We start from the raw sequence: 16,069 nt of genomic DNA, 5'->3' as shown, positions 1-16,069 counted from the left end.
ACACTGGCTAATTTAGTTATACTTAAACTTCCTTCTAGTGAAAACCCGCCCTTGTCAAACCATAAATCTATTTGTTGTAATACAACAGGACCCCATCTGTCACATATTAGTTTCTGTGGTCCTGTAAGGTTATATATCTGACATTTGTTTAACTGTTTACTATGTCCCTGCCCCATCCTGTTTTGCTAACGTATTGAAGTAGAGAGAGAGAGAAAAGAAGAGACAACAAATCAACAGACAATTAAACACACATGAGCACAAATCAACAGACAATTAAACACACATGAGCATAAATCAAATTAAACACACATGAGCTCTTTTCGGACAAAACAACAGACAATTAAACACAAATGAGACAAATCAACAGACAATTAAACACAAATTGGCTCCCATTCTCAAACTGTAAACAGATTCTGTCTCTATCTCAGAGTCTAATTGCTGCCAAACACTCTGCTAATTCGTATCGTAAACACAGTTTACACATTCTCGCACACACATGCACGCACACACATAGGCCTACTCAAAAATTCACACACAGTTAAACATACCAAGACAAAAACACAAAACGACGTACTTCAACATAAAGGCAGTTCGATGCTGGTAACGTAACTCGGTACTTTATAGTACTGAGTTTTTTGTTTCGTTATTATTTGTTTTCCATTCAAAGAAAATGTTGTCTGCCTGCTCAGCTCAGGCATGAACTAAACAATCATTAATAAACAAATTCTGAGTTCTTGTTTCATTAATACATGTTTTCCATTCAAAGAAAATGTTATCTCCCTGCTCAGCTCAGGCATGAACTAAACAATCATTAATAAACAAATTCTCAAAATTCCTTTTTTTTTCCCCTTTTTACTATTTTTTTTTCCTGTGGTCCCAGACCACAACTAGGTTCCAAACCTTCGGACGTCGTGTGGTCCCAGACCACAACAAGGTTCGAAACCTAATATGACGTACTCCGTCTTTCTGGTCCCAGACCAAGGTTAACCTACTGAGTCCCAGACTCAGTATCATCTGACTCACCTCTCAGTTGCTCTCAGGATCCTTTATTCACCTTGGTGGAGCCCTCAGCCAGACTCAGAGCAGACCCTGCCCGTTCCGAGAACGCGGTGTCCTGATTCCAGTATTTAAGTTGGACCCTGTCGACGGTTGACTCTTTGTCCCAGGACTATTTCCACCGGGCGGAGTTTAGGGTCCTGCTGACTATGTCAAAATGTCATGGAACTTTTCAGGTCCGCAACTTTAAGGAGCCATCTACACCAGGTGTTCAGAGATATAAAGCTTTATTAGTCTGCGCAAACGAGAACAGCTCAACACACCAGTGTTAGGAGGCCCGAGTAGTGTTCTGCCATACAGAGTTAGCATACAGTAATTATACCTTTACAGAGAGACAGGGTAGTTTCCCTTTCAACCAATAAGCTGCAGCCAGCTCAGTTGGGGCAACAACAATAAGGGGGGACAGGTATTTACGAGGTAACACAATAAAGATCAACAGATAAGCTGGAGCCAGCTCAGTTGTCACACCATCCACAGTTTGGTTTTCAGTGACATGTACCTGCATAAACTCAAATTGTTTTAAAGCATATAACTCGGTGAATAGTGGTAGTACAGAGTAGCAACAAACAGGTACAGGAATGGTTCTATGCAATTATTCCCCTACACCTAGTCAAAGTCCAGACCTAAACCCCTTTGAGATGTTGTGGCAGGACCTGAAACAAGCAGTTTATGCTCGAAAACCCACAAATGTCACTGAGTTGAAGCAGTTTTGCATGAGGAGTGGGCCAAAATTCTTCCAAGGCGATTTAAGAGACTGATCAATAACTACAGGAAGCGTTTGGTTGCAGATATTGCTGTTAAAGATGGCGTAACCAGTTATTGAGTCTAAGGGGGCTTTGGGTCTTGCATAACTTTCTTTAACAAATAAATGAAATAATTATCAATTTTGTGTTAGTTGTTCACTTAGGGTCCCTTTTATCTAATATTAGATTTTGGTTGAAGAGCTGATAACATTCAGTGTCAGAAATATGCACAAATGCAGAAAATCAGACCGGGGGCAAATATAGGTTACTCGGGAATGGGTAAAAACATTTTAACCTGCTCCAAAAACAGGCATCAATCGAATCCTCCTTGCCAGCTTAGAAACAAGAACCATCTTCATATCACTTAGTTTTTAAATTTTTTTTAAAATTATTATTATTCATTAAAATGCATCCGGACCACCGGACGAGTCAAAAGGGGGTCTGATTTTATCAAAACTTACACAAATCGATTCCTCCTTGCCCACAGCACACATAGAAAGTATAAGCTGCTACGATGACATATATATATATATATATATAGATATATCTAGATATATATATATATATATATCTATATGATATCTTTCAGCAGAGATGTGGAGGAAACCGTCCTTCACAAGTGGAAAAACACGGACTGATAGCATGGAATTGAAATGTATTAAAAGTTTTTTTTTCATTTATCTACACATCCTGCCCCAAAACTTCCAAGTAAAAAAAATATTCTAGAAATTTGTAGAAAATTAATTGAAAATAAAAACTGAAATACCTTTGTTGGAAAAGTGTTCACCCCCCTTGTAATAGCAATCTTAAATTAGCTCAGGTGTAACCAATCACCTTCAAAATCACACACCAAGTTAAATGGCCACCACCTGTGTTAAATTGTAGTGATTAATATGATTTCAGGACAAATTCAGCAGTTCCTGTAGGTTCCCTCTACTGGGCAGTACATTTCAAAGCAAAGACTCAACCATGAGCACCAAGGCGCTTTCAAAAGAACTCCGGGACAAATTTGTTGAAAGGCACAGATCAGGGGATGGGTATAAAAAAATATCAAAGGCCTTGAATATCCCTTGGATGGCACCACCAAGATTCTGCCTAGAGCAGGTATTACTCCCAACTGGATAACTGAGCAAGAAGGAAACAGATCAGAGAGGCTACCAAGAGGCCAATGGCAAGTTTGCATGTGACAACAATATCCCAAGCACTCCACAAATCTGGCCTGTATGGTAGGTTGGCAAGACAGAAGCCATTACTCAAGAAAGCCCACCTTCAATCCCATTTGAAGTATGCAAAAAAACACCAGGAGATTCCGTAGCCATGTGGCAAATAGTTTTGTGGTCTGATGAAACTAAAATGGAACTCTTTGGCCTAAATGCAAAGCGTTATGTTTGGCACAAACCCAACACAACACATCACCCAAAGAACACCATCCCTACTGTGAAGCATGGTGGTGACAGCATCATGTTATGGGGATATTTTTCATCGGCAGGGACTGGGGCACTTGTCAGGATAGAAAGGAAAATGAATGAAGCAAAGTACAGAGAAGTCCTTGAGAAAAACCTGCTGCCATCTGCAAGAAAGCTGAAACTGGGACAGAAGTACACAGCCAAAGCTACACTGGAGTGGTTAAGGAACAAGAAGGTAAATGTCCTTGAGTGGCCCAGTCAGAGCCCATACCTAAATCCAATTGAAAATTTGTGGTATGACTTGAAGATTGCTGTTCATCAATGCTCCCCAAGGAACTTGACAGAGCTTGAACAGTTTTGCAAAAAAGAATGGTCAAATATTGCCAAATCTAGGTTTGCAAAGTTGGTAGAGACCTATCCCAACAGACTCACAGCTGTAATTGCTGCCAAAGGTGACTTATCCAATTATGATCGTTCAGTTTTGTATTTTTAATATATAACTTTTTCCCATTAACAGTGTAGAGTATGGTATGTAGATAAGTGGAACAAATCCTCATTTAAATGCATGAAACTCTGAGACTGTAGACTTTCTATGGGCACGTAATTCAGTATGTTAATATAACATTATTCAGCAGGTTTCATTCGTCTTCATGAAGCAACATGTGTTAGTTACATAGGGTGATGATAAACTTTTGGCCATAGCTGTAGTTCAACCGGGTTGTGAAGTGTCATACTATATGTCTTCATGCCTTGTGTAGAGTTTCTAGCACATCTTTATCATGCAAACAGGATGGATGCAAACAGGCCATGTTTTTTTTTTATTAAAAAAGGAGAAGTTCTGAGTTGACAGAGGAAGTGAACACTAAAGTAGCAGCTTGGTTTCTGTTATTTGCAAAATCATTTTTTGCCAGTTTTTCATTAAGTACAGTATATGGAAAACTAAAACATGGCATGTAATTCAATATGTTCAACTGGCCATTATGGGAGAGTGACAAAAAGAAAGCCATTGATGAAAAAAGCTCACATCAAATCTCAGCTAGAGTTTGCCAGAAGGCATGTGGGAGACTCAGAGACCAAGTGGAAGAAGATTCTATGGTCTGATGAGTCCAAAATAGAGCTTTTTGGCCTCAACACTAAGCACTATGTTTGGCACAAGCCTAACACCACACATCATCCTGAGAACACCATCCCTACCGTGAAGCATGGTGGTGGCAACATCATGCTATGGGGATGCTTCTCTGCGTCAGCGCCTGGAAAGCTTGTGAAGATAGAGTGCAAAATGGATGCAGCAAAGTACAGAGAAATCCTGGAGGAAAACATGCTGTAGTCTGTGACACCTGGGACTTGGGAGAAGATTTATCTTCCAGTAGGACAATGACCCCAAACATACAGCGAAAGCCACACTGGAGTGGCTTAGAAACAAAAAGGTCAATGTCCTGGAGTGGCCAAGTCAAGGCCCGGACCTCAATCCAATTGAGAATATGTGGAAAGAGTTGAAAATTGCTGTTCACCAAAGGTCCGCATCCAACTTGATGGAGCTTCCCTCCCCTTTAAAGGAGTGCTAGCCAAGGCTTCATTAGCATCTATTCTAAGCACTGGCAACATTATCTTTTATTGTATATAATTTATTATAGCGTATATCATAAAATAAAGATCACGTTTACATTGTAGCGGTACAGTAAATGCATATATTCTGTCTTGCTGGTTTTATAAGATAATTGTCATCTTTACTTTTGGGAAGCTTTTATAAGTCAGACAAAAATATTATTTTGTCTCCTGACAAATAAGCAGAAGTACAGAAACAGATGAAGTCTGAAGCAAGATATCAGAAGCGACCACAACATTACGACATACACATCTGTCATAAAACAATCTACTTAAATTAACTCTTGCATTTAGTCTAGCAAATGACCAATCTCTGAAAGAATGTTGAAGTTTTATTATCATATTTCACAGAACACATTACTGTACTTCACTACTAAGTAGTCAAGTAGTTTCTACCAGAAAAGAGAGTATGTGAGGCTTTATGGAAGTACTCATGGTACCTGCTCTGTGTGCTGGGAGGGGGTGCGGGTTGCTGCTGAATCTCCAAGGATTGTACTAAATTTGATATCTGTGGAGGTCACCTCATAGCCCTTCTCTACCTGCTAACCTGCACAGTCTGAGTATACTGGTACACCAGGAAATTAAAGGGGGAGGAGAGAGACCTGAGGAAGGGGACTTCAGTTTCATTTAGAAAAACAAATAACTGACTGTGAGTGTGAATAGGATCATTTGCAAGCCAGGCTGTATTTCTGACTATAGCAATATGAAGCAGGTCATGCAGACTCTCACCCCCACTAATGTTAGCCTCTCCTATAGTTTGTAAGGAAATACAAGGACATTATAAAGATAAACCCACATCTGAAAGAAGGTTAATTTACAGTCAAAACATTTTACATAACTTCAAGGGAACTGAGCTAAAAATGGTGGCAGCACATTATACAAGTTTACCACAGTAAAAGCCTTGCAAAGTGTAATTAAGCATATTGAGAACATGATAAAGCATTGTAAAGAACAGGGAGGTATGGTAAAGCCTATTAATAAACATGACAAACTAGGGTTAACTATGGCAAATGCGTAGCAAAAACTGTCTATTCTAAGGGTAAGTGGAGTTCACTTTATCAGAACATCAGAGAGACATCACTCTTGAACTGTAAGAGATAAAGACATTAGAAGTCATGTTACGACAAAGGAAAGCTGTATTAGAAGAAAGATTATAAAAAACTTTAAAACCATTTTGCTTATTCTTTTTTATGAGTACGATCTATGGCTTTCAATTTCAGCAATTTCAGATAGCATCTTACCTAAAGTTGCTAGGACTATCAAGAATATGAATGTCATTTTTTTGTACTACTACTACTACTACTAACAAGTTTGGCTCAGTCCCACTTCTAATAGGATTAGCAGGTGTGTTTAGTTGAGAATTGCAGCTTAGGAGCTGATACCACGGACCAAATGGCTGAGCTGTTTCTCTCAGTGTAAATGTGATTACTGTATGTGTTTTTAAATACCTGCAAATCAAGCAGAGCTTCACTTCATAAGATACATGGTAATGCCATTCTAACAATCCTTCAGCCTTTGAGGGGCCACAGCGTTGTATATAACCTAAAGGTTATGAAGCTGGCTCCTAAGTGGTCTTGGTATCTAAAATAAATTCTGGTTTTCTGTTTAGTATAAGCATGTGAGTGTCACAGGTTGGTACTTAATCCAAACGATGCCCACAAACAACTATGCCTTGTGCTAAAATAACCACCTCCTTTATGGCACTTTATTGAATCATTTTAAAAAGTGTAGTGCGGAAATTGTCACACCTTAAGAAATCCTAGAGTAAGTTATTCAGTAAAGGTTTTGGCCAGTAGCTTCATCTTTGTACTGATGAAAGCTCTTTACAAAACGTTTGTCTAATTGGCTTTCCCTGTAATTACAGCTATGGCTAAAACTGTTGTGTCACCCTGTAGAATTAACAAATTTTGCTTTATAAAGTTGAATAAAACTGGCTGAAGCACCCGAGCTATTGTTGACGTATGCACAGTATCTCCCAGCTCCGCTGTGGAAGACTGTAACTCCTTTAGAGTTGCCATAGGTCTCTTGGTGGCCTCCCTGACTAGTGCCCTTCTCGCCTGGATACTCAGTTTTTGAGGACGGCCTGTTCTAGACAGATTCACAGTTGTGCCATATTCTCTCCATTTCTTAATAATGGACTTTACTGTGCTCCAGGGGATATTCAATGCCTTGGAAATGTTCTTATATCCTACCCCTGATTCGTGCTTTGGAAGAACTTTATTCCGGATTTGGTTTGAATGTTCCTTGGTCTTCATGATGTAGTTTTTGCTAGGAAATGTACTAATCAACTGTGAGACCTCCCAGAGACAGGTGTATTTAACCTGAAATCATTTGAAACACCTTAATTGGACCAGGTGGACTGCATTCAACTAATTATGTGACTTCTAAAGATAATTGGTTGCACCAGAGCTTATTTAGGTGTGTCATAGCAAAGGTGGTGAATATTTATGCAATCAATTATTTTCTGTTTTCTATTTATAATTAATTTAGAATAATTTGTTGATTTTATTTTTCACTTTGCCATTATGGACTTTTTTGTGTTGATCAGTGGCAAAAATTCCTAATTAAATCCATTCTGATTCCATGTTGTAACACAATAAAATGTGGAAAAGTCCAAGGGGGTGAATACTTTTGAGAGACACTGTCCCTGGTGACATGGTGTCATCTAAAACACCAGCAACAAAAAACAATAACATGATTTCCTTTGTATTTATATTCCTTTAGACTGGACAAAGTGTGTGACCTCTTCTAGATAACACCATTGCTGATGTTCTATTTCAGGACTGATCCTGCTGCAGCTGCTCAGTTTCTCTTTCTTATCTGAAAAGATCACACAACCCAAGAGGTACAGAGAAGGTGCATATAGTTGGTGTCTCTACTTATCTACTGCAGCAATACAAAGTCTGTCTTCAAACTGCAGAAGTGTTAAACTCAGTCTTATGACTTCATGGTATTTCAATTTGTTTTTGTCTTGTGTTCACTTATGATATTATTGCTCCAAACTTAATCTATTTCCAAACTTTTCCTTTTTTTGCATGGCTTAAAAAAACACCTACTTCATAGTAATGCAGTAGAGCAATATGTTTTGTGGAATAAGATCAAACATGAACAAGTAATATTCCACCCAGTCGTTCTTCATGGTTCTTTTTTTTCTTTGGATGTGAAGACATCAGTGGTGCCACAGTGTGCACAGTCAGTCTCTCTCTCTCTCTCTCTCTCTCTCTCTCTCTCTCTCTCTCTCTCTCTCTCTCTCTCTCTCTTTCTCTCTCTCCATCCATTCCAGTCCAGTCCAGTCCAGTCCAGTCCAGTCCAGTCCAGTCCACTACAGCTCTTGTTTCTGGGTCACCATTGCTCTGGCAGCTGCAGTGTGTGTCTTACTGCTGGCAATCATCTGCATGGGAACAGTAAGTAAGATCAGGTTTAAACGTTAGCAAGCTGCTCCTTCTACAATAGTTAATTTTAATGGTTGTCTTAAAATGTGATGGAGTTTTCCACTATTGAAAATGAGATGCTTGCATTTAAGCTATGCACAAATGAGGCTGTTAAATTTACAGGAACAGGAAGTTCTCCAATGTCCATTTTAGCAGACTTTGCCATGCAACACTTCCTGCTGACAGTTGAAATTTCTACTTTTTTCAGAATCTTGCATTTCTTTTTTTTTATTGTAGGCAACCCTTTAACTACATAAATACATTCTACTCTACTTATAAATTGCCATGCTCAAGGAACTATTAAAATGTCATTAATAGGCACAACTTTTACAAGGGTGTTACCATCTGTAGTGGAGCGCAGCTGGAGGAACAAAGCAATTTGTAATTGTTTTAAGCTAGACATTCTATCTTAATGTTCAGCAGTCCCTTTAGTTAAGCAACCTGATTGATAGATGGAAGTATGAGTCTGCGACTGATCTCCAGCACTCGTGAACTTTTTATTTTTCAGTTTTGCTATGTCACAATCACAGTGGACCCTACGGCAGGAAACCACTTCAGCAGGGCACCAGTGACCTCAACAAATACAAGAATGACCTCAGGAAGATATTCTGTGTGGATCCTAACACTGGCAAGGAAGGTAAATCTCATTTAATACTTTTGTAACCCTAATGATACAGGTAACACTTTAGTTCAAGGATGCAGTGTGTGGTTATAAACAATAGCAAAAACAAAACAATGGCAAAAGTTTATAATAACTATATTACAAAAACAAAGCAACCCCATACAATTTGTGAGACAGACATATAAAGCCAGACAGACAGACACACAGACCTGAAAAGACAGACAGACTATATCTGTTCTAAGCAATTATAAACAATAGTGTAAAAAAGTATAACAAAATATAATAATACATTCTATACTTAGCATAATGAATAGCAAATAATAGGGAAGTTAATAGCATAATTAATAACATGTTTATAGATTGTTTATAATCATATATATATATATATATATATATATATATATATATATATATATATATATATATATATATATATATATATATATACTATATATATAATCCCTGAATAGATAATCTTCACTCAATGAACATCCAGTTTTCTGACTAAAAGATATTGTTATTAGTGTAGTTAAAGATGAAAAACTGAAATGATTTACCTAAAAGTTAGTCTTATTGTAGGTATGCAGTAGTTTGTAGACCCCAAATATTAATATTATTTTCAATACAGAAAGACAAGTCATCCCCCCCCCCCAATACCTATTTTGTTGTTTGTTTTAAAATTAAGAATACATTTAAAATGCAGAGACCCCAATGCCTGCCTCAGTGCACTCACAGGGACAGTAGCACTGATTGTACCTGTAGGAAGAACATCCTGCACTGGAGCTTCTTTTGACAACCTGTTTTATGTTGCTTCTACTGCATGCACTGTATCCAGTGGTTAATTTGTACAGAGAGAGATACCGGGGCACAAACAGTGACAACTACTAAATGATGCTGACATGGATTTCCACAGATTCATATTTGATGCAATTTTTAATTGTACTTGTTTAGCTGCTTCTAGACAAAAGTCTCAGCATCGTTTCCAGATGTGTTTCCTGTGCATTATCAAGATTTGCATTTGCCAAAGCAGCACTAACAACGGCGAACATGCAAGGTGCAGTGACGTTGTAGATCGATGCTGTACATTGTTTATGATGCAGGTTCACATCTTTCACAACAAGCTCTCCCATCTGATCAACAAACTTTCAGAATTTTAATAGTGGAAGAGGTACTGGCGCTGTGCCCGGCACAAATTAACAGCCGTATGTGGCAAGGATTAAGTGAGGGATGGCTGAATTAGCCAAGGAAGGCTAGTTGAATTTCTTGGAATAATACTTGGTTCAAAATTACTTTACATTTTGATAACACGTACCTATATATGTTCCAATTGTCTCAACGAGCAAGGAGAAATTACCACACGAGTGTGGCAAAGTGTCCGCCCCTGTGTGTATTTTGTGTTGTATGTTGTGTGTTCGGTGAGTGGAGAACGGGATTGGAGATAGAGGTAATAAGAAGAAGAGTAAGAAGAAGAGTAGTGAAAAATATCTGCTCACTGTGTTTTGTTTAGTGTTAATCCATTTTTGTTTCATCTCTTTGTTTTGGCGAAAGTGCCATGTCCTGTGTTTTGTTTGTCTTGCAACCTTTTATTTACTGTTCTGTTCATTTATTAAACACTGAACGCAAGTCTTTGTTTATTTCCTGGTTCCCTTTTCTGGTCTGATGTCCCCCACTCCAGCCGTCTTTGTGACATGTGGTGTCATTGTCGGATTACCAGCGCCTCCTAGGCGCAGACCAGAGCAGGAACCGCAGTTTCTTGTTTAAAAAAACAAAAAAACCAACAAAAGAAAACAAACAAAAAAAAATGTCAGAAGATGCTGTCAGGTTGAGGGTCTGGATCCAGGACAATGCTGGGTTGGAGGCCCAGTCCATGCCCCTAGCCATCCGGGTCCTGTGGCTGATGGACAGGGAGCGATGGGAGGCGTATGAGAGGGAACACATCCCAAACTCCCTGGACGAAGGGGTGGAATTGGTCCTCTGCTACCTGGAGGCAGCTATAAATAGAGCAGTAGCCCAGGTAGCAGGGTCTCCAGCGCATAGGCGGGGGGACCGTGAGAGTCCAGCGCCCAGACGGGGGGACCACGGGGATCCAAAGCCCGAGAGGGAGCTGTTCCCACTTCCACCAGGAGAGGGTGAGTGCCTGCTTGTATCAATTCCCCTACCGTCACCACCTGAAGGAGAGGAGCAGGTGCTTCCTCCTCCTCCATCACCTTCCCTGCAAGTGAGTGAGACGCACCAGTCCCGTGCAAGTGAGGGAGAACCACACCAGTCTTCTGCAAGTGAGGGAGAGCAGTGCCAGTCCACTATAATAAGGGTAGACTACACGCCGCTCCCACCTCCGCCGCCAGGAGACTACACGCCGCTCCCACCTCCGTCGCCAAGAGACTACACGCCTCCACCACCTCCACCGCCAGGAGCAGAGCAGCAGGAGCTGCCTCTGCCTCCACCACATCCACCACCAGGAGGAGAGCAGCAGGAACTGTCTCTGCCTCCTCTTCCGGCAGGAGCAAAGCAGCAGGAGCTGCCTCTGCCTCCGCCATGTCCACCAGCAGAGAGTGAATGCCTGCTGGGTCTCCTTCCACCAGCAGAGGGTGAATGCCTGCTAGGTCCCTTTCCACCAGCAGAGGATGAATACCTGCTGGTATCACTTCCCCCACCAGCAGAGGATGAATGTCTGCTGGTATCACTTCCCCCACCATCATGAGGAGAGGAGCTGGAGCTACCTCTGCCTCCATCATCATCAGGGGGGGACCAGGAATAGATGCTGGCGGTCCTCAGCAGCCCTTGCATTGGCCGAAAAGAGGGCCAATACCCACACCCCAGCTTGTCCCGACTCCCTGCCTCGCTTTGCCCAAGGATGCCTACTCGCTTCGCCCAAGGATGCCTGCCTCGCTTCGCCCAAGGATTCCTGCCTCGCTTCCCCCAATAACGCCTGCCGCTCAGCATTGCCTGAGATTGCCTGCCACTCCGCATCGCCTGGGGTTGCCTGCCATTCCACATCTCCTGGGGTTGCCTGTTGCTCCGCATCGCCTGAGGTTGCCTGTTGAAACGCATCGCCTTGGGTTGCTAGCCGCTCCACATCGCCTGGGGTGGCTGGAACTGCTTCGCCAGGGATTGCAGTCAGCTCTGCTTTGCCACAGGAGTCAGTGTGGCCGGAGCCCCACCAGAGGGAGCTGCCGGCTATGAAAAAGGGGGGAGAGGTCAGGAGACCACCTTTCCCCGCAGCAATTTTGCTGCAGGAGTTCTGGGGGCTGGAGTACCCCCAGAAGGAGCTGCCAGCTATAAAGCGGTGAGAGGTTAGGAGACCACCTTCCCCCACAGCAGTTTCGCTGCCGGAGATCTTGGTGGAGGTCTGGAGACCATCAATCCCAGCAGCTTTTTCGCTGCTGGACTTGCCCCGGCTGAAGGAGTCTGCTGCCAATGGTGCAGCTGTCAGCAGATGTGCTGTCAGCTCCACCATTGGCAGCATTTCGCTGATAGCATGGCCAGTAGCATCAACCCCTTAAAGTCCCTGTTCTTGGCCCAGGACTTTGAGCGAGACTTTAGGGATTTTAAGGGGGGAGGTGGCCATTGAGGCCATGTGTGCTTTGCATAAAGGGGGGTATATGTGGCAAAGTGCCCGCCCCTGTGTGTATTTTGTGTTGTATGTTGTGTGTTCAGTGAGTTGAGAACAGATTGGAGATGGAAGTAATAATAAAAAGAGTAATAATAATAGTAGTGATAAATATCTAGACGCAGACCAGAGCAGGAACCGCAGGCTTTTTTAGGGGAAAAAAAAAAAAAAAACTGCTGGTTTTTTTGTGTGTGTGTGGGGGAAAAAGAAAGTGCTTTTGGATTTAAATATATATATATATATATATATATATATATATATATATATATATATATATATATATATATATATATATATATATATATAATGGGATATATATATATATATATATATATATAATAAAATATATAATGGGATGGATATATACCTGAAGGACTGGGAGGAGGATTTGTCGCTTAATGTACCTCCTCCTCACAGACGAATAACCGGCCATTGCCAGGGTGCCCCCCTCTGCATGCTATTTGGTAATTGTAACGGTCCACTATTATTTTCCAATTGTCCCTTTCGCCACTATGAGGAGGAGGAGGATGAACCAACCCAGGGGAGGAAAATTAGGAGGAGTGGGAGAAGAAAGCGGCAGCAGCAGCAACAGCAGGAGGAGGTCGGGGATGATGGTTGGAAGTTTTTTTTTAAAGAACCTCGCACTGGCTGTGTTGCTTATGGGCACACGTTGGCCAGCTGTCCCAAGCAATACGCCGATGGGGAAGTAATGCCTGAGTGGGAGGAGCCTGTTGGTCCAGCGCCCAGACGGGGGGGACCGGCAACCTCCAGGGCCCAGACGGGGGGGGGGGGGGGGGGTGAGTGTCCAGCAGCACCCAGATGGAAGATTTGCTAGTGTTCAGTTTTCTTTAGCTGAACAGTATCAAATCTTAACTTCTTCTAGAAGGATCAAAAACTCAACTTAAGAATCTCAATATAGCTGACCTGAACCTCAGAAACTGTCAGCTGCTGCCTTCCCTCTCACTATAAAGCCTTGGTGTACTTCTTGACAGCAACCCCTCCTTTGATGCCCACATCTCTGTGGTCAACTCTTCCTTCTACCATCTTTGAAACATCTCCAAAGTCAGTCCCTACCTTTCCCTCCTGGATGTGGAGATGCTTTGTCGTGCATTTGTCTCCTCTCGACTCAACTACTGCAACTCTATATGGTTTCCTGGCATGCACCATAAACCTATGGCAGCTAGTTTAGAATGTCGCTGCCAGGATCCTTACCATATGAAAAAAATGTGAATACATCACACCCTTGTCTTGCCAAGCTGCACTGTTTACCTGTAAAGTTCAGGATTATTTTTAAAACTCGCCTGCTCACCTACAATGCCCTTCATCACATAGGTCTCGAGTACCTCCTCAACCTGCTGATCCGCTATGTCCCTGCCCGCAAGCTGAGGTCCTCCTACTCTGGCCTTCTTGTTACCCCCAAACAAAAGTGCACCACACTTGGAGAATGCTCGTTTAGATTCATGGCTCTTTGGAATTCAATCCCAGCTTTGATGAGTGATGCCTCCATGGTCGCTCACTTTAAATCAACCCTCATTACCCATCTATTCTCTCTTGCGTTCCATGCTCTGCCTGACATCTGCTATTAGCTGCTATATTGCTGCTACTATGTCATGTATTATGCACTTTCCATTGTATTTAATATACTATTTCATGTATTATGTGCTTTCCACTGTATTTAATGTATTTAATTATTATGGATTTTCAAGTTGTTATCTTGTAATGCGCTTTGAAATGGTGATCCACTATGAAAGCCGCTATATAAAATAAAAATTGATTGATTAATTGATATCTATCTGCATCAGCATCTTCTCGTATGGACATGTTTGCCACATCAATAAAGAAGAAGAATATGGCAATAAAGTCATAAATGGAACTAAATACATTACAAAAAGACTACCAATAACATTTCATTATTTTTCATCATTATTTTTGTAACATTCCTTTAAACATATTTGAGCGTTGAAATAGCGAGAATGCAGTTTTTATCCACCACACCTTAACAAGCTTTGATTTGAACAGCTGCTCACTATACAAACACAGTCTGCAAAGAGGGCCTCAGACCACACTGCAGCCAGATACCTGCAAAAACCTCTTCCGTGCGGTTTGTGACGTTAACCAGTCTGTATAGATGAGGGTGAGTCAATTTCCACACAGCCTGCTTTGAAGAGTGTGTCGTGCTAGAACAGAGTGCACACTGTCAGGGGCCTTAATGCTGTATGGAAAATGGTTTTTCATAATGCTGATTTTAACTTCATGTTTTATAGCCATTTACCTTTCTTGCTTTCTCTCTCTCTCTCTCTCTCTCTAGTGTGTGTGTGTGTGTGTGTGTGTGTGTGTATAAGTATATATATATATATATATATATATATATATATATATATATATATATATATATATATACACATACACACACACACACGTGTGTATGTGTCTCCATGTTTGTGTGTGAATATATATTCTGATGCAGCATTTTCGTAACGTAAAAGGAATACCCTACCCATGTATAAGTATATGATGCCTACTATGTAAAAAGCGAATAACTAAGTTAAAAGTAAGTTGTTTTTTTTATATTAATATGTCTGTTCCCTCATTCTCTTGTGAATTTAATTATTTATGTGTCATGTGTGTATTTATCTTTTTGTTTCTTTACTCCCGTTTTTGAATAATGTATCTTTTTGCTTGTATTGAGTTGGTGTAGCCTTTGACAACTCAGTTTTTGGTCCTGTACTTTTCTGATTCGGGCCAAGCAGACTGCCAATGAGAAATTGAAAAGCATACTAAAGGCATGTAAAGTAATGAGTGCATGACTGTATTTCTCCTAATAAAACTGCCTCGTCTCAAAAACACAACATTTTCAACTCTTATTTCTAGCCTCCAGTTTCACAATGGATGGGAAAGGTAGCCGATCTGATAGATGGGGATAGAAGGCAGCCTGACAGCAGAGGTTTGGTGGGCAGGTGCTTCTCATATATCCAAAACAGTCTTGATGTTTCACGAGTAACATGTCAAAGCCAAGAGAACAGAACTGACTGAAAATTTCCATCACCCAATACAATTCTACACAACATCATGGTAGAGAGGCTGCCAATAGCAAACCAGTGAAAAATAATAAAGTTCTGTTTGTTGTAATGGTAAGTGCAGGTGTTTGACTATCTTAGCTCTTAATTTCAATTACCTAACTTAAACAATGAAGATTTTATAGTTTGATATAAAGACCCTGCTGCACAATTGTAGAATTCTAACTGTCGGCGAATTTGGGGTATGGTTAAAAATGTGGTGATAAAACAGACTTGGCAAAGAGTTATGCAATGCTATCACCTATTTTCCATCTCTAAGGGTCTAAACCTTGACAAAAATCACAATGAGCCTTCACCCCCCTGGGTGGTACCGATGGCCAAAATTTGGGGTCGTCATCCAAGTCACTATCCAGCTCCACCTCCTCCGACAGTTTAAACAATTGGGATAGTAGTGTCATAGTCAACAATAATTTCTGGATGTTTAAGTAGGAGTCCAGATTGTTGGATATTACAATTTGTAACAAATCATCATGCATTCTCTGTTTATTTCAATATCCTACCACCATATTGCTGCCCTGG

Source organism: Polyodon spathula, chromosome 13 (assembly GCF_017654505.1).
Source record: "Polyodon spathula isolate WHYD16114869_AA chromosome 13, ASM1765450v1, whole genome shotgun sequence".
NCBI classification, from domain to species: domain Eukaryota; kingdom Metazoa; phylum Chordata; class Actinopteri; order Acipenseriformes; family Polyodontidae; genus Polyodon; species Polyodon spathula.
The sequence above is the reverse complement of the archived record's forward strand: the minus strand, read 5'-3'. Positions refer to the sequence as shown.